At 42.0% G+C, this 27,843-nt stretch overlaps 1 long non-coding RNA gene and 1 other non-coding gene across 2 annotated transcripts in view; both read left to right on the top strand.

Moving 5' to 3' along the window:
* The window catches only part of LOC123852586 (uncharacterized), a 111,142-nt gene extending 87,129 nt beyond the window's left edge, over positions 1-24,013 (top strand). The window contains exons 3-4 of the long non-coding RNA XR_008507016.2: positions 7,453-7,562; positions 23,766-24,013. This is a non-coding gene — a long non-coding RNA (uncharacterized LOC123852586). The remainder of the gene's footprint in view (positions 1-7,452; positions 7,563-23,765) is intronic.
* A 177-nt stretch (positions 24,014-24,190) lies between these two features.
* On the top strand, positions 24,191-24,293 carry LOC123853296 (U6 spliceosomal RNA). The gene has a single exon (XR_006793080.1). It is a non-coding gene; the product is annotated as a U6 spliceosomal RNA (small nuclear RNA).
* The last annotated feature ends 3,550 nt before the right edge of the window (positions 24,294-27,843 follow it).

The raw sequence follows: 27,843 nt of genomic DNA, 5'->3' as shown, positions 1-27,843 counted from the left end.
TATTCACCAATATCTCCTTGGCCCTCAAGAGATATAGAAGAAAAAGAGATTACTATTAGAGACGAAAATAGCTTCATCCTAGACAGAGTAGCAATTAGAATTTTTATCTCTAGGCCATTTGGGTTATTATTATAATTCCCTTTCTGTCCAAAAATTCCTCAATTCTGGTGGATTTGTCCTTACAATTAATAATAATAGCTAACATTTGTTGAACTCTTACTGGGTCTCAGACATTTAATGTACATTTGCTCATTTCATTCTCAGAAATACCCTATGAGATAGACGCTGTGATCCCTTCTGTATAGACAGGGAAACGGAGGCATGGCTGGTAAGAGATCCAGCCATGGTTTGAGGCCAGACAGTATGACTCCAGAAGCTGAGCTCTTCTCTGCTATTCTACATGGGAGTAACTAAGTCGTATGGTTTTCAAGATTGATTAGTCTTTTGCTATACAAGCATGATGAACTCTGTTGAGAATCTCCACTGTCTTTGTCTTGGCTGATTTGAAGCTCTCAGGTAGATGAGGAAGGCCACTTTTTAAGGCCTCTTCCCTTTTCCATATAATAAATGCTAATTTGTAGCAAACATTTCTAACTTCTTTAATAGGCCCATGGAAAGCTAGATCCTGATATTATTCAGCTGTACATAGCCTCACGGGTCACAACATTTACTGCTGACATCAGGTATTTTTAATCTATATTCCATGGGAACGTAGTGAGTACTCAGTGGGAACCATCCAGAATGTTGGTTGTACTGGTTGTTAAAATCATGACATACAATAGGTAAATAGCTATTGCCCCAACAACCCCTTCACGCCAGACCCTTCTCTGATATTTTCATCTCTTTGTACCATCCATCAACGGAGGGGTTAATGTCTGACACAGCAGGGTGCTTCCTGGATATGCTTTGCTCTGTGGCTGCTGTCCCTTGCTCTGGACCTCCATTAATTCATCTACACGGTGGAAAAAGCAACACCTGCTCTGCCTTTGTCATTGGGCTGAGGGGAGGATCATGGGGGAAAAATGGCTGAAAACTTTCTTTCCGTACCAACAAATATAAAAACCAAGGAATGTCACCATGTGGGAGAGCCTCACTTTCCACCAGGCAGGGAAGAGTGAACGACCTCCGGGTCTGCTAGTGTTCCTCAAGGAATGGCTGGGGTTCTGGAATTTTTTTTCACACATAGAATTAGGTGTTAAATGTTTTTGTGAAGTTTCTAATGCTTTCTATATTTAAGTTCTTGTAGAGTATATGACTTTTTACCTTAGTTCCTTTCTCTTCTTTTTTTTCCCTCTAAATTAAACTCTCATTTTCACTCATTCTAAAATGTAATCAGAGCGTGTGCCAGAAAATTAATAGCATGTGGGTAGGAAATTGAAGGTTAGAAAGCCTATTCTATGTGCTAATTATACTTTGAGAAATAATGTAAAAATGAAAGAGCAGATTTAAAATTTATTTCAAAATTCAAACTTACCACCCTACCTAATATTTACTCATTGTTCAACTCTTCTTTTGGTTACCTTCTTTCTAACAGCATAGTTTTCAAATTATTTTCTTTGTTAACATTATTAGCATATTACCACTTTGCTTGAAGTTTCACAATTTTTTTTTAAAGATTTTATTTATTTATTTGAGAGAAAGAGTGGGAGAAGAGTGGGGTGAGGGGCAGAGGGAGAAGCAGACTTCCTGCCAAAGGCAGACACTTAAACAACTGAGCCACCCAGGTGCCCGAAGTTTCACAATTTTTAAAACAAAGATTTTAATGTTGAACTTTTTCCTTTCTGTGATATCTGATCTTTTCTTTTTCTCTCTTTTTTTTTTAAAGATTTTATTTATTTATTTGAGACAGAGAGAATGAGAGAGAGAGAGCACATGAGAGGGGTGAGGATCAGAGGGAGAAGCAGGCCCCTGCCGAGCAGGGAGCCCGATGCGGGACTCGATCCCGGGACTCCAGGATCATTTCCCTATTCTGGACATTTTGCATAAATGGAATCATACAATATCTACTCATTTGTGAATGGTTTCTTTCTCTTGTCATAATGTTTTCATGATTTCTATGACATCTTTTTGATAAGCGATCATGTATGGTCTTTGGATAGCAACTATATTTTGTTGCTCTGTGTATGTTTCTATATAATGCCTCACCAGATAGACCATAAACACTTAGGGACTATTTTGACATCTGTGGTTTTGTATGCCCAGAACAGCACTGCCTTTTGCTGGAAATGCTCCTTCCAATCCTGGTGTTAGGGGAGCAACAGAACGGGTTCTTATTTAGACCCTTTCTCCCAGGGGTCAGTCTGGGGATGGACAGCTGACCCTGCTGATCCTTCCCTGGAATTTTAGAACTGAGAATGGAGACTTGGGATTCTGTGGTCTCTGGAGATGGTGTTTAGGTGGTCATGTCTGCTGCTATGTGGAAGAAGGCTGTAGGAGAGAATGGAGCCTACACAAAAAGATAAACCATCTGGGACACCTGGCAGCATTCACATTTCTGACTCTATTTATCTCTGAGGTCCACCTGCATCCCTGGCCTTCCTATGTGGTCTCTAAGGCACATTTTTATACATTTCAACATATTCTGACAGCAAGTATTTAGATATGGGAATGATCACTGCACCTAAGGTATCTTGGGAGGGTTCAGGGTTGTGGGTCACCTGTCTCCAGAAATATCATTTTAATGGATAATCATGATCTACATTAATTGATATTAAGTTTTAGCATCCTGGGTATTTTTGTATTAGTTCAAGATGTCTTCCATGAGCAGATTCAAGTTCTCAATTCACATTAATGATATATCACCAAATTTTGTTGGTATTTTTTGATCATTAAAAAATGTATTACATAGGCACATGCCTATATAAAACACAATCAGATTTTTTTCCCTCCACATTTCACTGGTTTGAATGAATGGAGGTTCTTTCTCATTTGGACTTGCTTAGTTATCATGAATAAGTAATTGAAAATAGAAGACAGGAAGAAATCTTAGGCATGCAGAGTATTTTTCTACTTTAAATGTACATTTTAGCATTTTGTGCATGCACTGAGTACTTTTTAAAAAACCTTGAAATGCAGAATTAATGTATTATTACTTTGTAACATTACATCTATCTATTTGCTGTTTAAAGAAAAGGTTTGGGTCTTGCCACCTTAAATTTTATGAGACTATAAATATTCTTATTTATTCAGGTGCACATAAAAGGCAAACTCTAAGAAAAAAGCCATGACCCCTTTTACTACTCTTTTTTCTGTGTGGGTGTGTATTGCAGAAAGGAAGACTTGGCATTTATAACAATTCTGCGTGTTTGGTGGAGATTCCTGGACTTTTTTAACGCCCCCTCACCCTCCAACCTCCAGTGACCTATTTTCCTGTTTGCAGACAAACTTTAATATCAGTTCTTTTTACTAACTGATGAAACAGCTACTTGGGCAAAGCTCTGAAGGACAAAGATAAAAGAAAGAAAAATACAGGTCTAGGGAGGGAGGATGGAGAAGAGAATATGATGGGTCAGGAAGAAGGGGTGGGATCTGAACCAGGTTTCAGACGAGCTGGAGAGTGGGATTCCTGGGGCAGGTGCAAGAGGCAGGTGGTACTGGTCCCAGCAGGAAAGAGGTCCTGGATGTGGCAGTGGGTCTGAGTAGCTGTGGTGAGCTGCAGGCCCTGTGGTGGATGATGGGGTCTACATTGGGGGAGAATCCTATCTCATGTGTTTGCAGTTGGAGAGAAGGTACAGGGCTTCACAGATGTGCAAGTTGTCTCATTCAGGTAGAACATGGGGCTCCAGGTGGATTCGTGGTGGTTAGGCAAGACCTAAGGCTGGGAAGATCCAGAGTGCAAACCTCTGAAAGTTCACTGAGCCACACTTATCCCAGTGGATAGGCACTTTTCAAGCCATCTTACTTGGAGCACTGCCAAGTGATCATGGAGGCAGAGCTGGCTGGGCTCTGAGCTCTAAACTCTGCTTCAACCATAGAAATTACTTTTATTTGATTTTTGTATGTGTGTCTGTGTGTGTGTGTGTGTTGGGGAGGGGAGTTGTATGAGATTTGACAGAGAAAAAGCATTCTGTTGCTAAATTATTAAAAAGTTAGAAATCTTTCCTCAGAAGATACTTCTTCAGCCTGACATTAAAAGGAGGCCAAAAGCTGCTCTGGTTGAAGTTAAGCTTGTCCTATGACTGAGAATGGAAGGGCTTCCCCCATCTTTCAGGAAAGTCATTTTGGCCCTAGCTTTCAGTGGTCACCAGTGTCACAGTGAGCCATGAAAAAGGTACAAGGAGGAAATTTTTCCTGGGAAGAGAAAGGTGAGGTTATAGGAAGTGAAATAAGGAGGGATCACTTGTAGGTTAATGCTCTTCAAGGAGAGGTCATGATTATGTCATTTGACCTCTATCCCAATAGCAGTCAGAGGCCAAGTGTCACATGGGGCAAATAAACAAGTTTGCATATCATCTAACAGATGTTTGTGTCCAGGAGGGCAGGTATTTTATTTTACTCAGCTTTTGGTCAATAGGACTTGCTGGGTGACTGGCCTATAAAAAAGTCAGCTCTGGAGACAGGGAAATGAATTTAGTTTGACTCGGCCAAGAAACCAGACCTAGTAGCTTGATCAAGCTTAATCGATAATTTGATTCAAGTTATGTTTCCATTCTGTGTTGATGAACACATAATTTCCGGATGGGGAGGGAAGAGGGGCCTTTGCAGATCACCCGTCCCTGTCCTCACCCCTTTACCTCTTGCATGGCGTCCTGCAGGCCCAACCAACTTGAATGGGGCATCACCCAGAATGAAGGCACTCAGCACCAGTGATGACACAGTGAACTTTTGAAGACTGCAGACCCCTAATGGGGAAGTCACAGGACCACCATCATAAGCTTGAGTGCACAAAAACCAAAATAAAACAACAACAAAAACAAGACCCCCCAAAACAAGCTCTTAGGCCTCACCTAAAATCACTGAATGAGAATTTCTGAGGGTGGGGCTCAGGAATACACATTTACACAAAGCCCCAGAATGTCTTAGGTACTCTAACCCTTGAGAACCATTGCTTTGAGACCTGGAATGGCTCAGATAAGAAGCTTTAAATCTAGAGCAATGTGATTCCACATTGCCCTCCGTGGTGTTATTCTTGACTGAATAACAAAAACCTAGAAATTGTATCATAGGAGAATTATTGTGTCTCAAGAATTGTTTTACTGGTGGTGGGGTGGGGGATGAATCTCAGGATAAGATTAACCTGTGACTGCTCCTGGAAGAATAGAGAGGAGGGGAAATCTCAAGACAGGGAAGAAAGATTAGAAATTGGGGTGCGTGCTTGAGAGGATCCTCTATAAAGAGTTTTTAGTTCTTTTTCCCATTGGAGTCTGGGAACACTTACATTTGACCTCCAGGTTTAATCATTCCCTGGTTAAGTCCCATGCTCCGTGAAGGCTGTTACACACATACAGTGTAGTTTACATGTGGGAAGTTAGGGGCAGAGTAGTAAAGGAAAATGCGGCTTCCTTAGAACTACCTTGCTGCAGAGGCCAGAGTGTCTGAGAGTGTGAGTTAGCGGCTGTAGCTTTCAGAAGTCCAGGCAAGGACCACAGGGTAGTGAGTGGTGCCAAGGCACGGCAGGGAGGGGAAATTGGCAAGGACAACAGCCATCAATTGTCACTGTCCCAACCCTTGCTCCTATTTTTTTCTTTAACTTCAAACACATTTTTATCTCTACTATTCTTTAAAACTGCTCTTGTGAAGGTCACCAGTGACATCTAAATTGCCAAATTTAATGGTAAATTCAAAGGTTTCCTCTTTGACCTATCAATAGGCATTTGACACAGTTGACCATTTGCTTCTTGAACATCTCATTGTTGACTTCCAGATGAGCCTTCAATCTTGGTTTCCCTGCTCCCTCACTGGGTGCTCCCTTAAATCTCTGTTAGTCACTCTTTCTCAATATTGGCATGATCCAGGGCCCATTCCTTGGCCCCTTCATTCAACCCATGGAGAGTGACTCCCAATACATTTATCTCCAACTCCAACCTCTCCCCACTTGTAAATCCAACTGCTGAATGTCCATCTCCAGTGGGATTTGAGATCAGACTAATTTAACACGTCCAAACCACACTTCGCTTTCCTCCCTTTGGGGCTCCAAACTTGCTGCTCCTCAGCCTTCCTATGTCTCTAACTCACCCCGACTCTTCTGTTTCTCTCACAGCCCATATCCAGTCTTGTAATAAACCCTGTTGGCTCTACACCAGCGAAATATACCCAAGATGTGCTCCCCTCCCACCCTGACCACCCTGACCCAAACCACTACTCTCTCTCACCTGGATTTTTGCAATAGATCTAGACAATACCTAACTTGCTTGCTGCTTCTACCCTCACCCCCTGTACAGTGAAGGATTAACTCAGCAGGTCCGGGTTGTCCAAACCTTGTACATTTTAAGGTAAAGTTTGCCCTGTCTGGCTTCTGGGAAATAACCTCTATGAGTTTGGAATATCCTGCTTGAAAGAGATTATTTCCCAGGAACCAGACAAGGGCCACAATTTTTTTTATTGTGCTAAAAATATACATGAAACTTACCATCTTAATCATTGTGAGGTGTAAAATTGTTATGCAACTATCACCACTATGCGTTTCCAGAACTTGTTCATGATCCCAAACTGAAACTCTGTACATATTACACAGTGACACTCCATCCCTCCTCCCTCCAGTCTCTGGTAACATCTATTCTAGCTCTGTCCCTATGAATTTGCCTATTCTAAGTACCCCAAGTAAGTGGAATCATACAATATTTGTCTTTTTGTGTCTGGCTTATTTGACTTTAGCAATATGCTTTTGAGCTTCCTCCATGTTGTAGCATGTGTCAGAATTTTATTTCTTTTAATGGATTAATTACATTCCATTATATGCACCTACTACATTAAAAAGATCTATTCATCTGTTGATTGACATTTAGACTGTATTCACCATTTGGCTATTGTGAATAACACTGCTGTAAACATTGACATACAAGTATCTGTCTGAATCCCTGTTTTCCATTCTTGTGGTATGTACCTAGGAGTGGAATTGCTGGATCATATGGTAATTCTATGCTTAACTTTTTGAAGAACTGCCAAACTATTTTTCTACAGCAGCTGCACCATTTCATGTTAACCACCAATTGTAACTGTCATCGCTATTGCATGGTGAGGGGGAAGGGTGAATTTCTCTATATGCCCACAAATACTTGTTATTTTCAGGATTTTGTGTTTGTTTTTTTTTTTTTTTTATTTTTTATAATTGCCTTCCTAATGGGTGTGAAGTGGTATTTCATTGTAGCTCACAGTCTTTTATTCATCAACTTGCACCTAGATTGACAAAACAGTCCTTGGGACTATACCTGCTCTCCCTGTTTGTCTTCTTTACTGTTGCATTTGACCATTGTTGTTCATGGATCTTTGTAAAATACCCCTTGTGTTTTATAGATTGTCTTGTTGGTTCCCTGCTCCCTGAACCATCACATCAACACTTTTCTGCCTGGCACAGAGTTTTCTGTCTACCCAAACTTTGTTCCCTAACTCAGCTCTTCCACATGGTAAGTGTTCCTTAAAGTTTTGCTGAGTAAGTGAGTCCATGGACTTATTAATCAAGACTCTTTCTTGAGGGAACTTAGAGTCTAGTATATGAGTTAAAAAGGAATAAGAATCAAAACAGACACCCAGATAAAGGAGAACCAGAACAGGGGGGCTTCATGGAGGGAAAGGAGTAGGAATTTGAAGAATGAGTGGGAGCTGGGGGGAAGGGAGAAAGGGCCATTGAACAAAGAATACAGTATGTGTTTTCTTTGGCTGAGTCCTAAAGTATACAAGAAGGGAAGGTGTTCTTTTAAAAGATGGAGAGGCACCAGATTCTGAAAGCCTGGAATGCATGGTCAGGAGTTTGGAATTCATTTAAGCAATTAATCAGGACTTAATGAAGTTTTCAGAGTCCCAGAGCTATGATTGAAGAAGACACCTCTGTGTGTCCTACAGGGTTTGGTTTAAAGAAAGAAGGTCCCAGAGGCAGGGGAATAGCTGATAAGGCTACTGTAACAGTACAAGCCAGTGTTAAAGAAGGTGTGGACTAAGACAGTGACAGCAGAAAAAGAAAATTTGGAGGTTGTTTTGAGTGATACTGTAAAGGAAAAGTCAATGATAATTAAAAAGCTATAAGGAGGAGAGGGGAAAGGAAGATCTTGTAATTTCAGCCTTGGAGTCTGGGAGGATGGAAGGAAACCACCAACAGAAACGTGAAATCTGAGGAGGAGCAAGATGGCGGAGGAGTAGGAGACCTAAATTTCGTCTGGTCCCAGGAATTCAGCTAGATAGGGATCAAACCATTCTGAACACCTACGAACTCAATAGGAGATCGAAGAAAAGAATAGCAGCAACTCTCTGAACAGAAAAGTGACCACTTTCTGGACGCAGGGACCCAATAAGCGGAAGATCCAGGGAGACTCCCCTTCCTCCCACGGGAGGGGCGGCGCAGGAGCACACCACAGGACTCTGCTGGGTTTGGAGACTCCACACAGGGTCATGTGCCAGAGATAGAAATGCTTGGTCACAGGCCGGGTGAGCACGGAATGCAGCCAGAGACTGGGGAGACGGGAGTGACTGACTGCTTTTCTCAGGGGGCTCACTGAGGAGAGGGGCCCCGAGTTCTCGGCTCCTCCAGAGTGGAGATTAGGAGGCCGCCACTTTCCTTCCCTTCCTCCAAAGCTGTACGGAGAGCTTGCAGGGAACAAAAGCTCCCGAGAGGAAACCCGAGCAGATGACTTAGCCCGCCCCCGGCAAGGGTGGGGTAATTCTGCCTCCGGCAAAGACATTTAAGAACCATGGCAACAGGCCCCTCCCACAGAAGATCAGCAAGAACAACCAGTCAAGACCAAGTTTACCGATCAAGGAGAACACCAGAACGCCAGCACTAGGGGAATACAGCACATAGAATTCATGGCTTTTTCCCCCCCAATTCTTTAGTCTTTCAAAGTTAATTTTTTTAATTTTCTTTTTTTTTTGAATTTTTCTTTTTCCCTTTTTCAACCAACATCTTATCAATCCCTTTTTTAAAAAATCTTTTTTATTTTTCATTTTTAGAGTCATATTCTATTCCTTCATAGTAGTTAACCTTATTTTTGGTATATAGATATAAGTTGTTCTTTCTTTAACATTTTGGGATACAGTTTCTTCTAACAGACCAAGATATACCCTAAATCTCTAGTGTATGGCTTTGTTCTAGTCTTCTGCCTGATCACATTCTCTCCCTTTTTTTTTTAATTCCTCTTCTTTCTTTTTTCAACCAACTTCTTATCTTATCAATTCCTTTTATAAAATCTTTTATAATTTTCATCTTTATAATCATATTCCATCCCTTTATCCTATCTACCCTTGTTTTTGTACATATATAAGTTTTTCTTTCTTTAAAATTTCAGAAGGCAGGGGTGCCTGGGTGGCTCAGTCGTTAAGTGTCTGCCTTCAGCTCAGGTCATGATCCCAGAGTCCTGGGATCAAGCCCCGCATCGGGCTCCCTGCTCCACGGGAAGCCTGCTTCTCCCTCTCCCATTCCCCCTGCTTGTGTTCCCTCTCTCGCTGTGTCTCTCTCTGTCAAATAAATAAATAAAATCTTTAAAAAAAAAAATTTCAGAAGGTACTTTCTACTAACAGACCAAAATACACCCAAAATCTAGTGTGTGGCACTGATCTATGCACCAGCCTGATCATATTTGATCATAGTCTTTTTTTTTTCTTTCCCTTTCTTTTCCCCCAGTTTCAGGTCTCTTCTGATTTGTTTAGTGTATATTTTTCTGGGGTCATTGTTACCCTGTTAGCATTTTGTTCTCTCATTCATCTATTGTCCCCTGGACAAAATGACAAGATGGAAAAACTCACCTCAAAAAAAAAAAAAAGAACAAGAGGCAGTACTGACAGCCAGGGACCTAATCAATACGGACATTAGTAAGATGTCAGAAGTAGAGTTGAGAATGACGATTTTAAAGATACTAGCTGGGCTTGAAAAAAGCATGGAAGATATTAGAGAAACCCTTTCTGGAGAAATAAAAGAACTAAAATCTAACCAAGTTGAAATCAAAAAGGCTATTAATGAGGTGCAATAAAAAATGGAGGCTCTAACTGCTAGGATAAATGAGGGAGAAGAGAGAATTAGTGATATAGAAAACCAAATGATGGGGGCGCCTGGGTGGCTCAGTTGGTTAAGTGACTGCCTTCGGCTCAGATCATGATCCTGGAGTCCCGGGATCGAGTCCCGCATCGGGCTCCCTGCTCAGCGGGAAGCCTGCTTCTCCCTCTGCTTGTGCTCTCTCTCTCTGACAAATAAGTAAATAAAATCTTAAAAAAAATTAAAAAAAAAAGAAAGAAGACCAAATGATGGAAAATAAAGAAGCTGAGAAAAAGAGAGATAAACAACTACTGGATCACAAGGGCAGAATTCGAGAGATAAGTGATACCATAAGACAAAACAATAATAGAATAATTGGGATCCCAGAAGAAGAAGAAAGAGAGAGAGGGGCAGAAGGTATATTGGAGCAAATTTTAGCAGAGAACTTCCCTAATTTGGGGAAGAAAACAGGCATCAAAATCCAGGAGGCACAGAACCCCCTCTCAAAATCAATAAAAATAGGTCAACACCCTGACATCTAATAGTAAAACTTAGGTGTCTCAGAGACAAAGAGAAAATCCTGAAAGCAGCTCAGGATAAGAGATCTGTACCCGATAATGGTAGAAATATTAGATTGGCAACAGATCTATCCACAGAGACCTGGCAGGATGGAAAGGACTGGCATGATATATTCAGAGCACTAAATAAGAAAAATATGCAGCCAAGAATACTATATCCAGCTAGGCTGTCATTGATAATAGAAGGAGAGATAAAAAGTTTCCAGGACAAACAAAAACTAAAGGAATCTGCAAACACGATACCAGCCTTTCAAGAAATACTGAAAGGGGTCCTCTAAGCAAAGAGAGAGCCTAAAAGTAACATAGACCAGAAAGGAACAGAGACAATATACAGTAACAGTCACCTTACAGGCACTACAATGGCAATAAATTCCTATCTTTCAATAGTTACCCTGAATGTAAATGGGCTAAATGCCCCAATCAAAAGACACAGGCTATCAGATTGGCTAAAAAAACAAGACCCATTGATATGCTGTTGGCAAGAGACTCGTTTTAGACCCAAAGACACCTCCAGATTGAAAGTGAGGGGATGGAAAACCATTTACCATGCTAATGGGCACCAAAAGAAAGCTGGGGTGGCAATCCTTATATCAGACAAATTAGATTTTAAACCAAAGACTATAATAAGAGATGAGGAAGGACACTATATCCTACTTAAAGGGTCTATCCAACCAGAAGATCTAACAATTGTAAATACCTATGCCCCTAACATGGGAGCAGCCAATTATATAAGGCAGTTAATAACAAAAGCAAAGAAGCACATCGACAACAATACAATAATAGTGGGGGACTTTAACAGCCGCCTCACTGAAATGGACAGATCATCTAAGCAAAAGATCAACAAAGAAATAAAGACTTTAAATGACACACTGGACCAAGTGACTTCACAGATACATTCAGAACATTCCATCCCAAAGCAAGAGAACACACATTCTTCTCTAGTGCCCATGGAACATTCTCCAGAATAGATCACATCCTAGGTCACAAATCACGTCTTAACCGGTACCAAAAGATTGGGATCATTCCCTGCATATTTTCAGACCACAATGCTTTGAAACTAGAACTCAATCACAAGAGGAAAGTTGGAAAGAACTCAAATACATGGAGGCTAAAGACCATCCTACTAAAGAATGAATGTGTCAACCAAGAACTTAAAGAAGAATTAAAAAAATTCATGGAAACCAATGAAAATGAAAACACAACTGTTCAAAATCTTTGGGATGCAGCAAAGGCAGTCCTCAGAGGAAAGTATATAGCAATACAAGACTTTCTCAAGAAACAAGAAAGGTCTCAAATACACAACCTAACCCTACACCTAAACGAGCTGCAGAAAGAACAGCAAATAAAGCCTAAACCCAGCAGGAGAAGAGAAACAATAAAGATCAGAGCAGAAATCAATGAAATAGAAACCAAAAGAACAGTAGAACAGATCAATGAAACTAGGAGCTGGTTCTTTGAAAGCATTAACAAGACTGATAAACCCCTGGCCAGACTTACCAAAAAGAAAAGAGAAAGGACCCAAATAAATAAAATCATGAATGAAAGAAGAGAGATCACAATTAACACCAAAGAAATACAAACAATTATAAGAACATATTATGAGCAACTATATGCCAGCAAACTAGATAATCTGGAAGAAATGGATGCATTCCTAGAGATGTATCAACTACCAAAACTGAACCAGGAAGAAATAGAAAACGTGAACAGACCTATAACCACTAAGGAAATTGAAGCAGTCATCAAAAATCTCCCAAAAAACAAAAGCCCAGGACCAGATGGCTTCCCAGGGGAATTCTACCAAACATTTCAAGAAGAATTAATACCTATTCTTCTGAAACTGTTCCAAAAAATAGAAATGGAAGTAAAACTCATTTTATGAGGCCAGCATTACCTTGATCCCCAAACCAGACAAAGACCCCATCAAAAAGGAGAATTACAGACCAATATCCTTGATGAACATGGATGCAAAAATTCTCACCAAAACCAGAAAAGACCCCAAATAGCCAGAGGAATGTTGAAAAAGAAAAGCAAAGCTAGAGGCATCACAATTCCAGACTTCTAGCTCTATTACAAAGCTGTAGTCATCAAGACAGTATGGTACTGACACAAAAACAGACACATAGATCAATGGAACAGAATAGAGAGTCCAGAAATGGACCACCAACTCTATGGTCAACTAATCTTTGTCAAAGCAGGAAAGAATGTTCAGTGGAAAAAAGACAGTCTGTGCAACAAATGGTGCTGGGAAAATTGGACTGCCACATGCAGAAGAATGAAACTGGACCATTTCCTTACACCACACACAAAAATAGACTCAAAATGGTTGAAAGACCTAAATGTGAAACAGGAGTCCATCAAAATAATCCTAAAGGAGAACACAGGCAGCAACCTCTTCGACCTCAGCCGCAGCAACTTCTTCCTAGAAACGTTGCCAAAGGCAAGGGAAGCAAGGGCAAAAATGAACTACTGGGACTTCATCAAGATAAAAAGCTTTTGCACAGCAAAGGAAACAATCAACAAAACCAAAAGACAACCGAAAGAATGGGAGAAGATATTTGCAAATGACATATCAGATAAAGGGCTAGTATCCAAAATCTATAAAGAACTTCTTAAGCTCAACACCCAGAGAACAAATGATCCAATCAAGAAATGGGCAGAAGACATGAACAGACATTTTTCCAAAGAAGACATCCAGATGGCCAACAGACACATGAAGAAGTGCTCAACATCCCTTGGCATCAGGGAAATCCAAATCAAAACCTCAATGAGATACCACCTCACACCAGTCAGAATGGCTAAAATTAACAAGTCAGGAAGCTACAGATGTTGGCGGGGATGTGGAGAAAGGGGAACCCTCCTACACTGTTGGTGGGAATGCAAGCTGGTGCAGCCACTCTGGAAAACAGTATGTAGGTTCCTCAAAAAGTTGAAAATAGAGCTACCATATGACCCGGCAACTGCACTACTGGGTATTTACCCCAAAGATACAAATGTAGGGATCCAAAGGGGTACGTGCACCCTGATGTTTATAGCAGCAATGTCCACAATAGCCAAACTATGGAAAGAGCCAAGATGTCCATTGACAGATGAATGGATAAAGAAGATTTGGTATATATATACAATGGAATACTATGCAGCCATCAAAAGGAATGAAATCTTGCCATTTGCAACAACATGGATGGAACTGGAGGGTATTATGCTGAGTGAAATAAGTCAATCAGAGAAAGACATGTATCATACCATCTCACTGAAATGAGGAATTCTTAATCTCAGGAAACAAATTGAGGGTTGCTGGAGTGGTGGGGTGGTGGGAGGGATGGGGTGGCTGGGTGATAGACATTGGGGAGGGTGTGTGCTATGGTGAGCGCTGTGAATTGTGTAAGACTGTTGAATCACAGACCTGTACCTCTGAAACAAATAATACATTATAAGTTAAAAAAAAGAAGAAGATAGTAGGAAGGGAAAAATGAAGGGGGTAATTGGAGGGGGAGATGAACCATGAGAGACTATGGACTCTGAGAAACAAACTGAGGGTTCTAGAGGGGAGGGGGTTTGGGGATGGATTAGCCTGGTGATGGGTATTAAAGAGGGCATGTACTGAATGGAGCACTGGGTGTTATACACAAACAATGAATCATGGAACACTACATCAAAAACTAATGATGTAATGTATGGTGATTAACATAGCATAATAAAAAAAATAAAAATAAAGTTTCACCAAGAAAAAAAATAAAAAGAAATGTGAAATCCATGAACAGAAGTGAATTTGGGATGAAAATGCTATGTTCAGTTTTGAGAAAATTGAGACAAAATGTTGCCATAGCAGTTCCTAGGAAGAGACTGACCTGTGGGGCTGTAACTCAAGTGGAGAGTCAGGCATCATCTTGGGCAATGTCTTTATCAGGGTGACGATGGAAACAATGCAACTGTGGGGTACAGAGAAGAGAGTGTTGAAAGGGAAAGGGATGAAGGCAGTTGATTCAAGAATATTTTTTTTAAGATTTGTTTATTTATTTAGAGAGAGAGAGAAAGAGAGAGAGTGGGGGGAGGGGAAGAGGAAGAGGGAGAGAGAGAGAGAGACTCTCAAGCAGACTCCCTGCTGAGTGCAGAGCCTGACTAGGGGCTTGATCCCATGACTCTGAGATCACCACTTGTGTGATCTGAAACCAAGAGTTGGACGCTCAACCCACTCGGCCACCCAGGTGCCCCAGGAATATTTTTAAAGGAGGAGGAGGGGTCAGAATACAAGACAATGGCCAGGGGTCCTTTAACTGCCCAGGTAGGAGAGAATTCTGAGGAGCAAGTGATCAGCACTGTCCTGAGATTTTGGAGTCGAGTGTTTTTACAATCACTGGATTTTGCCAATTAATATTAAGCAATTCATAACATTTGAGAATGTAGTTTATATTCATTGGAGGAGGTGGGGTAGAATAAAATATCAGAGCACTGAAGAATGAGAGGAGTCTGAATGCAGGCTCTTTCAAGATGAGGAGCAGTGAAGGAAAGGGGGATAGAGGAGTGGGAGGGAGGGTTTTGTTTTTTTTTTTAAGATTTTATTTATTCATGAGAGAGAGAATGAGAGAGAGAGAGCATATGAGAGGGGGGAGGGTCAGAGGGAGAAGCAGACTCCCCGCCGAGCAGGGAGCCCGATGCAGGACTCGATCCAGATACTCCAGGATCATGACCTGAGCCGAAGGCAGTCGCTTAACCAACTGAGCCACCCAGGTGCCCCGGGAGGGTTTTTAAAAAATGGTAAAGAAAGAGTAGCGGCTCAGCTACAGAGTAGAAGTCCCTGGGTCTCTGTAATGTGAGCACGGGAGTACTTTTGGGTTAGTTTATACGAGCTTTAACATTTTCTTTCTTCTTCTTTTTTTAAAAAATTTTATTTATTTATTTTAAGAGAGAGAGAACACGAGTGTGCATTGGGAGAGGGAGACTCTCAAGCAGACTCCCACTCAGTGCAGAGCCCCATGCGGGGCTCGATCCCACTACCCTGAGATCACGACCTGAGCTGAAACCAAGAGTGGTTAGCTCAACCGTCAGCCACCCAGGCGCCCCCAGCTTTAACATTTTCTATGTGTTTTTCATTTGTTTGTTTTATAAATGGCAGCTAAATGTGTACAGACTGTGTTAAATTACTGTTTTTTCTTAAGATATAACTTTTTCAGTTCACTTAGAACATGCAAGTCTGATATTTTTAATCAAATGAAATATATAAAATGGGTTTTCTCCTAATTCCAGTTTCATCATGACTTTACAATACCAACTGATTGTGATATTTACAATATTTGCCAAAACTTAGAATTTTACAAACACTAGGTTATTACCAGTGTTTCTTTAATAAATGTAGCATGCAAAATTTGAAATTTTAACATGGGCACCTAAATTATACTCAGAATATATCTTTGTAGTATTTCAAAAATCACACTGAAACATAACTTCCTTGGAAAATAGACTATAAAACTTAATAGGTTTTCCATTTTATCAACTGGAATGCTTTAGCTTTGTTTTTCATTGTACATTCCTCATTTTTCACTCATTTAAAACTGCCAATTATTATTTTTTATTGTAAAGTCAATTTTAGTATCTGCTTTATTTTTTTTAAAATTTTGTTGCCTTTTCAAATTGGCATGTCTTTAAAGTGTTTCTTACAGGATTAGAAATGTCTGTGTGTGTATTAAATCACTTCAGTTTTACCAAGTGAAATTGAGCTGTACTGTTTTTGAGCCAGTAATGAAAACTGCAGTTTTTAACATGTGACATTTTGGGGTGGTGAACATATGTGAAATGATTGTATCTAGATTATTGAAAGAAATGGTCTTGAAAAATTCATGGGAAGCTTTAGCATTGTCTGAAGGACAAGAGGGAAGGCAAATTAGTATTAACTTTAAAATGAGGGAAAAAGAGTAGTTTTGTTTTAAAGCAAAAAAGTCTGGTTGGGCCAGAATGTAAAAGAAGATAGTAAAAGCCAAATTTGGGTGGTACCATAGGTTGTAGGAGGCTTGAAGGGAAATGAAATTGATTTACTGGCACATAATAAGCTTGAAAAGAAACAATGAAATGCACTATTTCACTGATACTATTTGATACTATTAGATCAACTTCGATGGATTTATTCATAAAATGGAGAAGATGCTGGTGAATCCTGCAAAATACTACATGGGTGACATGCAGGAAGAGTGAAATTACAGTTTGTTCTTTTCTGTTAAAATAACAGTGAGATCATAGTCTTTAAAGAGGCTGGTAGAGTGGGCCAAAAGCCCCTTGCTCTGTCTGATTTGTAATTTGTGATAAATTCAAGTACATGGTGAACGCTAACATGAACTGTCTGTGGTTGGTGGAAATGAAGATTGGAAAAGACTGTAAATAGATCAATCCAAGTGAAAATTCTCTGTATAAATGAATCATACAATTAAACAAACAAAAAGCATACAGAGGGAGAAAAAAAAGGAGAAATCAGATCTGGGGTGTGAGATGAGGGGAAGGGAAAGATGAGGAAGGCATACCCTGAGCTGCCCTGAGGTTCCTTCCTCTGAGAACGGAGTCAGGAATCTCAGCCATGTACTGGGGGGTTTGGGAGAAGAGACTTCAGGGAGTTCTGCGAGATGGCCTTGATCTTAGGAATGTAGGATGGTCAGGCCATCGTCTTACTGAGATCTGGGGAGAGGTTGGAGGGGAAGTTTGAGCAGGGAAAAAAGGTTTGTATGAGTGCAATGGGATGTGTGTCAGGGAAGCTGTGGGAAGCAATGTGAGCACAGGTCAGGTGTTTCTCAAAACATACTCGAGAAGAGAGGAGAACATGGGGTCAGTGGTTTGGGGTCAGGGGGAAGCATGGGGCCCGTTTGGTACCTTTAAAGAGTGCAGGGCCCAGGTGTTGGTGGGCTATGTGGATCCCCCCACCCCCGGCACTGCTTGCTTGCCTCTGACACCTCCAGCCACACACTTGTGAGCATCGCTGGGGGCATCAGGCTGCATACCTGGGCTCTGAGATGATTTCAGCCACATCTTTTCCCCTGATCTACGTCATCCTGTTAAGAACACCTTGAGACACAGTTGACATGATTTGGCTTTACATACTCTTTACATACTCTCCCCTATGAATTTACTCTGTGATCTGGGAAAGGTCCACATTCTCCTTATCAGAGAATTTGAGCATATTACCACACATGCTGGAGGCAGTTTTCCATTCTCTGGCTCAGGAGGCGGAGGGAACGCCAGGGGAAGGAGAACAGTGGCTTGTCTAACTTCCAATCTCCTTTTCCTTGATGGAGTGGTGACTCCTCCACAGTAATTTTCTCTGAGTCCCTATGCCCTGAGGTCATGCTCCCACATCTCGTCTCCCATCCTCCTTGACCATACCTCTCCTTTCTCTTAGCCAATGAAAGTTCTTCAGCCTCTGTGTTGCAATGTTGGCCACAGTTAATAAGATAGTCATTTTGTTGGGTCCTGGGTTTGATTTAGGAAAATTAAGCCAGCACCGACGGAGGGACTACCACAGGCAGGCCCTGGGTCTCGTGCTCCGAACAGGACAGAGCTGACAAGACACAATGTGGTGAGAGAGGCCAACGTGGGGGGCTGGCGGGAAAGGGCAACGGCGTTGTACAACGCCCAGAGAGATTGCTTCCAGCTGAGAGGGCTTGGGAACGGTTCAGCTGAGGGCGATTTTAGAATTGGGCTTGCAGGGTGTAAGGGGAGGGGGGATGCGGGATTCTGGCCAGATGCTAGGGCAGAGGGGGCAGAGCCTTTGTGGTGGAGGAAACCAGGTAAGCAGAGGTGTCGGGGGCAGGGCTGGGAGAGAGCCTGGAGTGGTGTGAGCTGGACTAAAAGCAGGGTGAAGCGGAGTAGTGGTACTCTCTTCATGCTTGCCCTGCTCAGGAGTTTGGGTTTTCTTCTGTGAGAGGTTCAGCATGAGAAGCTCCAAGCCTTTGGAGGCTGCCTGTAGTTCCTTGCAAAAGCTTTCTCATTTATCTGCCTGTGTGCAGTTAAATCTGTTTCCCAGGTTCATCTGTTAAGAAGGAAACTGGAGCTTTCTTTGACCACCGTGATGCCATCTTTGAATCCTTTGCTTTCTGCGAGCTCCTTTTTATCGAGATCTTGCTATGTTGCTTGGCTCTTCTTTAGTTGCCTCCCCTCACCGTCTACAGCCCGCAGTTTCATTTGTTTTGCCACTTGGGAGAGTTCAGGATCACAATATTGCCAATTTTAAGTTTTAATAAGTTTTCTCACCTTTTCATGGCTGTCTTTAAAAAGAAAAATATATACATACAATGAGCAATAGTTGGCATTCTGAATATTGGTTGTTATGTTACAGTTGAGATGAAAACGTTAAGAAACACAGCCACATCCCATTCCCTTAGAAGACTTTTGGTTGTAAAAGTGCTTTAAAGAAAAGTTGGCAGATAAGAAAATGAAAAGAGGGATCTCCATTCATATAATTGTTGCTTAGTAAACTCGATAATGGAAGTTTTGGAGGGTTCTTGTGTCACTCAGCAGGTGTTAGTTCTACTCCAAGAGAGGAGTACATGGTTGGGTGGGAGGCACTGGGAGATTTTCTCTCCTGCTGGGTACAAGTAGTTTTTATTCCTTATTTAGGTCCGATACTCCACAGTGCAGTGTTATGTTATATTTAATAAAAAATAGCAAGCCATCTAAATGTTTAATCAAAGGGAACAGTGTGGTAAATACAGCACATCTACTTGATGAATGCTTCTGGTCATTATTAAGAAGGTGATTACTAAGACCATAACGGAAAAATAGTATGATGTAATGTTGAGGGGAGAGAAACAGAATGTAAAATGACATGTCAGCTGAGATTTAAGGGCTTTTTTAAAAGTGAAGAGTGTCTACCGTACAGACAGCCTCTCAGAGACTGAAGGCTGGATCCAATGGCTGGTCAAAGGTGCCCCCCATGGGGCCTGAGCAATGGGATTGTGACCTAAATCTGAAGCTAAGTAAGCAATAAATACTCCTGAATATGGATAAATATGTTTAAAAAGAAAAAGAGACCTACTTTAGGTAAACAGTGTTACCATTTGGTATCAAGAAAAACAAATTTGCTTGCTGGCCCCTTTCTTCTCCTCCTTTTCCTTGTCTCCCCTAATCAGGTACTTTCCTTTGAGCTGTTTCTTCTAAAATTGGCAGACAAATTATCTTCCTCATCAAATTAATGTTTGCCTACCTCCAATAAAGCTCAGACCCTGTGGTTAGGCACACTGCTGCCCATGGCCTGGAGCTTTCTCAGAATGGTGAACTCTGTCTGTGACTGGTGTTACTAGCTGAACTCCTCCACATTAGGACTTGTTGCTGCCTCCTTCCCAGGGTGTCTAGGAATGGGATTGGCAATAATGGCCCATTGCCTGGTTCTCACAGATGCGTGGTCTGGAAGGTAACTTAGGCAGGTGAGCAGGTGGAGTGTTTGTGATGCAAGACCCTTGGCACATTGTCATAAAGTTGCCTGTGAATTACATGGAGATTTGGAAATAATATCCTGCTGTTGGGGGAGGGAGATGGAGGGAGGGGGGAGAGAGAGGGAGGGGGAGACAGAAAGAGGGAGGGAAGGAAGAGGGAGGGAGAGGAAGGGGGAAGAGGGAGAGAGAGGAGGGAGAGGGAGGGGGAGGAGGGAGAGGGAGGGGGAGGAGGGAGGGAGGGGGACAGAGAAGGGAAGGGATGGGGGGGAGAGAGGGAGGCATAGAGAGAGAGGGAGAGAGGTGGCTGCCAGTTTCTTGCATTTTGGGCATCCTGCTCTTAAATAGGCATGAGGGTCATTACTAGAGGACTTTTTCCTCAGAGGAAGTCCTTTCAGTGCTCTCTCTACTCTGGGACTTAGCCCCTTATCATCCTTTTGCCCTGTTCTGCCATCTCCTTTGCGGGCTGTGCTTTCTCGACAGTGCCTCTCTCCTAGGACTCTTGGAGTATGGATGCAGTTCACCCAGCCTGCCTCCTTTACTGTCCTCACAAAGCCATGTCAGTTGAGGACAAGTGGAAAAGGCAAAATTCAACTCTCTCTCAAATCTCCTTCCTTCCTACTTCTGCAGTGGTAGAGTTGAGACATCTGTCCCTGCACAGAAGCACACAGTTAAGAGTTAGCTAACCACTTGCCTTTCTTTCTTCCTGACTCCTCACCTCCGAATCTGGGAGCCTTGAGAGATCATGCAGAGTGTAGCCCTCGATGGGCTCTAGAGATGACCTGGCTCGCCCTCCTTTTTCTGGATGAGGAAAGTGATGCCCCAAGGTCATTGCTTGAGATCACATATTCCCAAGTGGCAACTACAGGACAAGATCCCAGATCCCTCCCATCCCAATCAGGTAGCCTTTTCATTATATCCTTAGGCTTACTTGAGTGACTTTCTTGACCCCAGAAACTTCTAGGATGCTCTACAGGTTTTCTGTATAGCTTTGTCCAAGGGCCGTCTCTTTCACAACACTTATAGAGGGACCCAACCAGAAGAGAATTCTTCATCCTCCAATCTCCCTTAGCCACCTTTTACACCATGCAAAGCATTTGTAGTCTATAGTGCTAGCACCTATTTGGGTTAATTATATACATGTTTTACCCTCCTGACTGGACTGCAAGAGCTGCTTGAAGTCAGGAATTGTACCTTTGTCATTTTTGTTTGTCCTATGATGGGGGCATGGCACTTGGCAATGGTGGATGCTCAATAAACCCTATGCGGCACGAACGAACAAGAGAATGAGTGAATAAGCCATGAGCCCACTGGCATAGCACCTTTGTTCCCTCCTGGAGTAGGGTGCTGTAAATCAAAGTGTGATGAATCTCTGGGGACTGGGAGCTTTGTGAGTTATGGGGAAGTCTCCCTGTCTCTCCGGCTGAGTGGGCAGCGATAACATTAAATCTGCAGCCTTGGAGTAGGAGCAGTGATTTAGGAAGTACATTCATATGGGCTCTTCATAAATAAATCAATTAAATTGCTGCCGCGAGCTGGTCAGGCAGGTCTGCCCCTCAGCTGAGCAGGTATGCGGTGCTCCTCTGGCTAGGATCTTGATTGCTGCTGAAAATTGCTCCAGTGTCTGGGTTTCCGCACAGCGTGGGGCTTCTGGTCATCAGCGTTTGCCTCTTTGAGGACTTTCCTCACCGATGAAGAGAGGGCAGAATAGTTCATTGTTTAGTCACTGTGGTTACATCAACCTGGGGCAGCTGCCCCAACTTTAGGCTTTCCCTACATGTGGCTGATTTTTTATTTTGGTATGGATTTCTTTACTTGGTAAGTTTCCTTATGGGGGATTCAGTAGCTATGGAGCTCAAAAGTCATGTTTCAATAAAGAACTGTGGGAAGCTCAGCTGATAAGAAAAACGCTCTGAATTTCTGGTCCATTTCAAAAAAATAAGTGGATTTTGGAAATGATGAAGTGACTCCATGCATCGTCCTCTCCATTAAAATCGTTTTGCTTTATCTTAGTCCCAAAGACCAGGGTCTCTGGAGTCAGAAGGTAGCAATTAATTTAGTTGAAATGCTAATTTATATTTCTGAGCTAATAGGAGGTGATGAGTGGAAATTCTCCAACTTCCCTCTTTTCCTCACAGTTTATTTCCTAACAACAAATATCTACTGAGTACCTAACACATGTCAAAAACATGACAGGCTTTGGAGATATAAATATGAAGTACTCTTTGCTTTCAAGGATTTTGTATTTTGATAGGGGTTGCAGATATATGCACTGATGAGAGTATAAAGGAGCAGCCCAGTGATGGAAACTGGATAAAGAGCTCTGGGAATAGGAATGAGACAGAAGTGTATTGGCTTAGGGAAGGGTCACTAAACTAGGACTTAAGGGATGAGTGGGGTTTCACTGGAGGAAGGGAGGGTACTCCAGAGGGTGGGAGTAACATAGAGAAAGGACTTGGAGCATTTTAAGGCATTTAAAGGACTGATCATTCAGGCATCTATTCACCCACAGGTAATTACTGACCAATCCATGTGGTGGGCTCTGTGTCATGCAGGTACTCGTGGAACTGCCTCAGGCAGGGTCTCTGTCTGCCAGGAGCTCAAGGTTTGCATGGAGGGTGGGATTCCTGCAGAGAGAGTCGGGTGCGAGGCTGGGAGGTTGGGCTGGGAGACTGTGTCAGAGGCTCTGGCGCTGGACTGAGGAGTTTGGACTATGGCCAGCAGTGCTCGTGGGGATGGCGTCTAAACCTTCAGTCTATGACTGAAGGACATTGAGGGTATTTCCTTTTTTTTTTTTTTTTTTTTTTTGCTTTCACAAACATCATTGCAGTGAAAAACTTTGTAGTACATACATCATTTCAAGCATGTGAGAGCATGCACATAGGATGAGTGCCTAAAATGGAATCACTGGATCAAAGGGTGTGTGGATTTGGTAAATTTTGTCAAATTCCCTTCATTAGAGGTTTTTCAGCGTTCACTCCTAGCAGCAGTAAATGAGATGCGCTTCCCGGCCTACTCTGCCCCCACCACGCACAGACGCGCACATGCACGCACACACGCACACACGCACACACACACGCGTGGGTGTGCGCACACGCATGAGCTGTAACAAGGACAGTCTTTCATTCTACTCCCCCAAAATTGTCACTCTTGTGGGGGCACAGATGGCCAAGCTCCAGTACTCTCTAAAGGTACATGGGCGTGAGTTTGAGATGGATGAAATTCTATCCTGGACAAATCCAAGACTACCTTCTATGTTTTACCTCAGTTCAGATTTCTGTCCTGTGGGTATGCAGAGTGAAGAATTATGGGAAAAAGTGGTTGGCCCCCAGGTTGTTAGATTCAAAGATTAGGAGTGTCCTCATATATAACTACTAAATGGGACTCATAATAACATGGTAGATGGGTCACTGATGTAGGCTTAAACTCTCCCTGATTTTTTTTTTTTTTCATATTTTCAGCTTCTGCCACTTTCTGGGGAAATGACTGCTCTAAGTCTCATTTGTCTTAAACTTTTAACCTTGGAGTGTGCAGGCCTGTTTAATCAGTCTACTACATCAATAATAGTTGATAAATATAGCCCTTTACATGGGATGATAAAAAGCTGGTAGCATATGATTACTTGGACATGTGACAAGACTTCAAACTTAAATCTGTGTCTTTCAGCATCCCTACCCCCCATAAGTGGAAGATGAAGGCAGAAGTTGTGGTTTCCAGGCACAAATCCCATGTATGTCAAATAGATAACTGAAGCTGGCCCAACTATCTCAGCTGTCATCTCCATCCTCTCTCTGACTACCTGGGGATAAGGAGTGACAAGAGAATGCCCACGTTTAGAATGAAGGTGCTTGACAAAGGCTTACCAGGAGCGATCTTGCAGCTTTTAGCAGGAATATCAAGAGCAAATTGCACAGGTAAGAGGCAGAAAACTGAGTTTAGAGTAGTTTGTAGTTTCTGTATTAAACAGATACTCATTATAGGATTTTAAAAGTCAGGCGAGCAAGCAACTTGCATTTATTCAGGACCTATTTGCTGAGGCACTGTATTAAACAGTATGAAAGGTAATGAATAAGTAAGTAAATAAATAAATACTGCTCGTTTTGGCAGCACATACACTAAAATTGGAATGATAGAAGATTAGCATGGCCCCTGCACAAGGATGACACACAAATTTGTGAAGCATTCCATCTTTAAAAACAAACAAATAAATAAGTAGTTAGGGTCCCAGCTCTTTAAGAAATCAGGAAGGAGTTGGGAAGACAAACCTACATGACCAATTTAATGGCTATATGAGAGTTAACAGTATGAGGTTGCAAATACATGAAACAATTTGGTGCCAAGCTGTTGGGTCTGAGGAACTTAAATAGCTCTGAGCTAAGAGGATTAGAGTCCCCAACTTGAAAGCTCACCACAGCTCTAGGAAAGTTCTTTGGAAAGCTAGGGTGTATCTTGCTCCCTCTTTCCTACCCATCAGGCTTCCATACATCTGTGTTCTTATTGAACCTCTCCCATATGCTTTGCATGCACACTTTGCTTTGGTTCTTTCTCCTGAGGGACCTTTAGGATACTTCCCTCCTTTTCTCTACACATTGGGAATCCACTCAGGGCAGCACCATCTTCCATTCTTTCTAGAGCTCTGTGGTTTATGGCTTTCCCTCATTCATCACAGCAACCTGATCCTGTGCCCCATATTCCCCTTACTAGAGGATAGGGATGCCTTCAGGTCCCCCCAAAATTAAACATAACGTTACCTTATGGCTCAGCAATCCGACTCTTAGGAATATACCCCAAAGAGGTGAAAACAGGGGTTCAAACAGATACTTGTACATAAATGTTTATATGGCACCATTAACAATGGTTAAAAGGTAGAACAACCCAAATGTTTATCAATGAATGATGCATGGTTAAACAAATTTGGTATAGCCATACAATGAAATGTTATTCAGCCATAAAAAGGAGTGAAGTACTGATAGATGCTACAACATGGATGAACCTTGAAAACAATATGCTAAGGGAAAGAAACCAGATCCAGAAGGTCACATATTGTATGATTCCGTTTATATGAAATGTCCAGTGTAGGTAAATCTGTGGAGACAGCAACTAGATTGGTGGATATCAAGGACTGGAGGAGTGGTAAATGGAGAGTATCTGCTTAATGTGCATGGAGTTTTATTTTGAAGTGATACAAATATTTTGGAACTAGATAAAGGTTGTAGTTGCAGAACATTGTGAATGTACTAAGTGCTACTGAATTTTATGTTACATGCAGTCAATTTTATGTTACATGCATTTTTCTTCAATTAAAAAAAAAACCCAAAACAAAACAGGTAACTCCTTCAGGGAACATGAAGTTGGGAACCAGCAGTTTAAACACTCTTCTTCCTGATATAATTGATTTGGGGGTAGGGGGATGTGGGTCATTGAAGAAATAAAACCTTAATGCAGAGGGGTGATTTTTAGAGTGTAGTTTAGGCAATGACAGTAATCCATCAGATTGATACAGAGATTTATAGTTCAGAAAGTGCTTTTGGTCTAACATCTTATATACTCCTTATAACCTTTCCCCCATTTTTCCTCCTCATTTGTCAAAAAAGGTCATGGTTCACACTTCCTGTCACCTGGAATAATGTTACCGCACCCCTGTGTTTGAATCCAATCCATTCTTTTTTTTTTTTTTTAAAGATTTTTTATTTATTTATCAGAGAGAGAGAATGGGAGACAGAGAGCATGAGACGGGAGGATCAGAGGGAGAAGCAGACTCCCCGCTGAGCGGGGAGTCCGATGCGGGACTCGATCCCGGGACTCCAGGATCATGACCCGAGCCGAAAGCAGTTGCTTAACCAACTGAGCCACCCAGGCGCCCCTGAATCCAATCCATTCTTGAAGGACCAGATCAAATGTCATCCCTTGAAGCCTCACCTGGAAATATAAGCACATTCTGGTTGCTCCGACCACTTTAGGGTTTAAGACAAGCTCTGTTTATGAGCCAAGGTACCTAATGCCAACTTGGGCAGAGATGACATCTATTTCGATGTCTAGACACTGTATGTGAACAACGTAATGATTGAACAATATTGGCATTAGGAATAATTTGAAGGTGTGATGGACGATGTGGTGGAGCAGATCATATGGTTAGTCAGAAATGGGCAGGTCAAGGGGAGCTTGTTAAGCGGTTGGTTAGTAGAGCCTCTTAGGCTAGGGACTCCCTAGTATAACTGTCATATCTGATGCCTTCCATGGCACTTGACACATAGTAGGCCATTTAAAAATGTTGACTTAGTTCTTTTGTTCATTCATTTATTAATTTCCTATTGGGGAGAGGATGGTCCTCAGAATATAACCTGCCTGAAGATAAGAACCCCATCTCTCTCATTCCCCAGTGCCTTGCGGAGTGCCTGGTATAATTGGTTCTCCATAAACACTTGTGGAATGAGTGACTGAACTGAATGGAGAGAATGTGAGATGGAATCTGGCAGTTCTCTGCTTCAATCCCAACTCTGGCTCTCACTGGCTGTGTTGTCCTATAAATAAGGGAGAAGGATAAACCCAACTCTGCAGCTTAGTACTGGATACATTTAATAAATGGTCGGTGTTATTTATCCAACAAATAATCATCAAACCTGAACAACAAAAGCAGCTCTCTTTGGCAACTTAAAGTCATCCATTCTTCCTCCTTTGGTCATGTGAACCTGGCTGAGTATTCATTTATTCATTCATTCCACAACTATTGACTGAGCTCTTACTATGTGTTGGGTTCTGTTCTAGGAACAATGGGGAAGCCACCAGAAGGCTGTAAAACAGGAGGAACACCCTCAGACAAATGTGTTACAAGGATTCCTCCTTTTTGTGTGTGAAGAATGATTTAAAGGTGGGCAAGATGCAACAAGGAAGCACAGAGAATGTGTATTGCCAGAGAATGTGTATTGTACTTGTCTTTATGGAGAGGAAGATGTCTTAGTCTAGAGGGGAGGCCGTGGGGGTGGTGAGGAGATCTGGACTGTATTTTGGAGGCTGAGCAAAAAAGACTTGATGATGGGTTAGATATTGGGCGGGGGAGTGAAGAAAAGGGGGGGTTAGGTTTATGCCTCAAGTAACTGGCTGAGTGGAGCTGCTGTTTCCTGAGACAGTAGACACTTCCGAAGAGATTTGGAAAGGAATTCTGACAATCTCGATTTAGCTAGGATACTTTGCAGGTGCCTATTGGATATTGACGTGGGGTGCAGTAGAGAGATTGGAGCTGTATCTATTGAAAAGGTGGCATAGAAGGTACTTAAAGCCACGGGAACAGATGAGATCCTTTAATTAATTAATTAATTAGTTTATTTTTTGTTATGTTATGTTAGTCACCATACAGTACATCATTAGTTTTTGATGTAGTGTTCCATGATTCATTGTTTGCTTATAACACCCAGTGCTCCGTGCAAGATGAGATCCTTTTAAAAGGGACAGAGAGAAGCCTTGGGAATGAGCTGTGAGAGGCTCCTTCGTTTAGAGCTTGAGTACAGAAGTGGCCCAGCATGTGGGCTCGTAGAATTTAAGGGACAAGTTTCTGGGAAGAGGAATGTCCGTCCATATCAACAGCTGTTGAGAGCACTGAGCGAGATGAAGACAGAGAAGGGACACTGAAACTGGCATCTTGGAGGTCATCTGTGATTTGGCAAAGGCAGTTGCAACCAAGGGGAGGGGTGAAAATACCAAGGTAATAGGTGGCTGGGCTAACGGGAGGAGAGGGAATGGAGACACT

The sequence above is a fragment of the Mirounga angustirostris genome, unplaced genomic scaffold (assembly GCF_029215605.1).
Source record: "Mirounga angustirostris isolate CCGP_5_RB_7025 unplaced genomic scaffold, mMirAng1.0.hap1 SCAF_14, whole genome shotgun sequence".
Lineage (NCBI taxonomy): Eukaryota > Metazoa > Chordata > Mammalia > Carnivora > Phocidae > Mirounga > Mirounga angustirostris.
The sequence above is the reverse complement of the archived record's forward strand: the minus strand, read 5'-3'. Positions and strand labels throughout refer to the sequence as shown.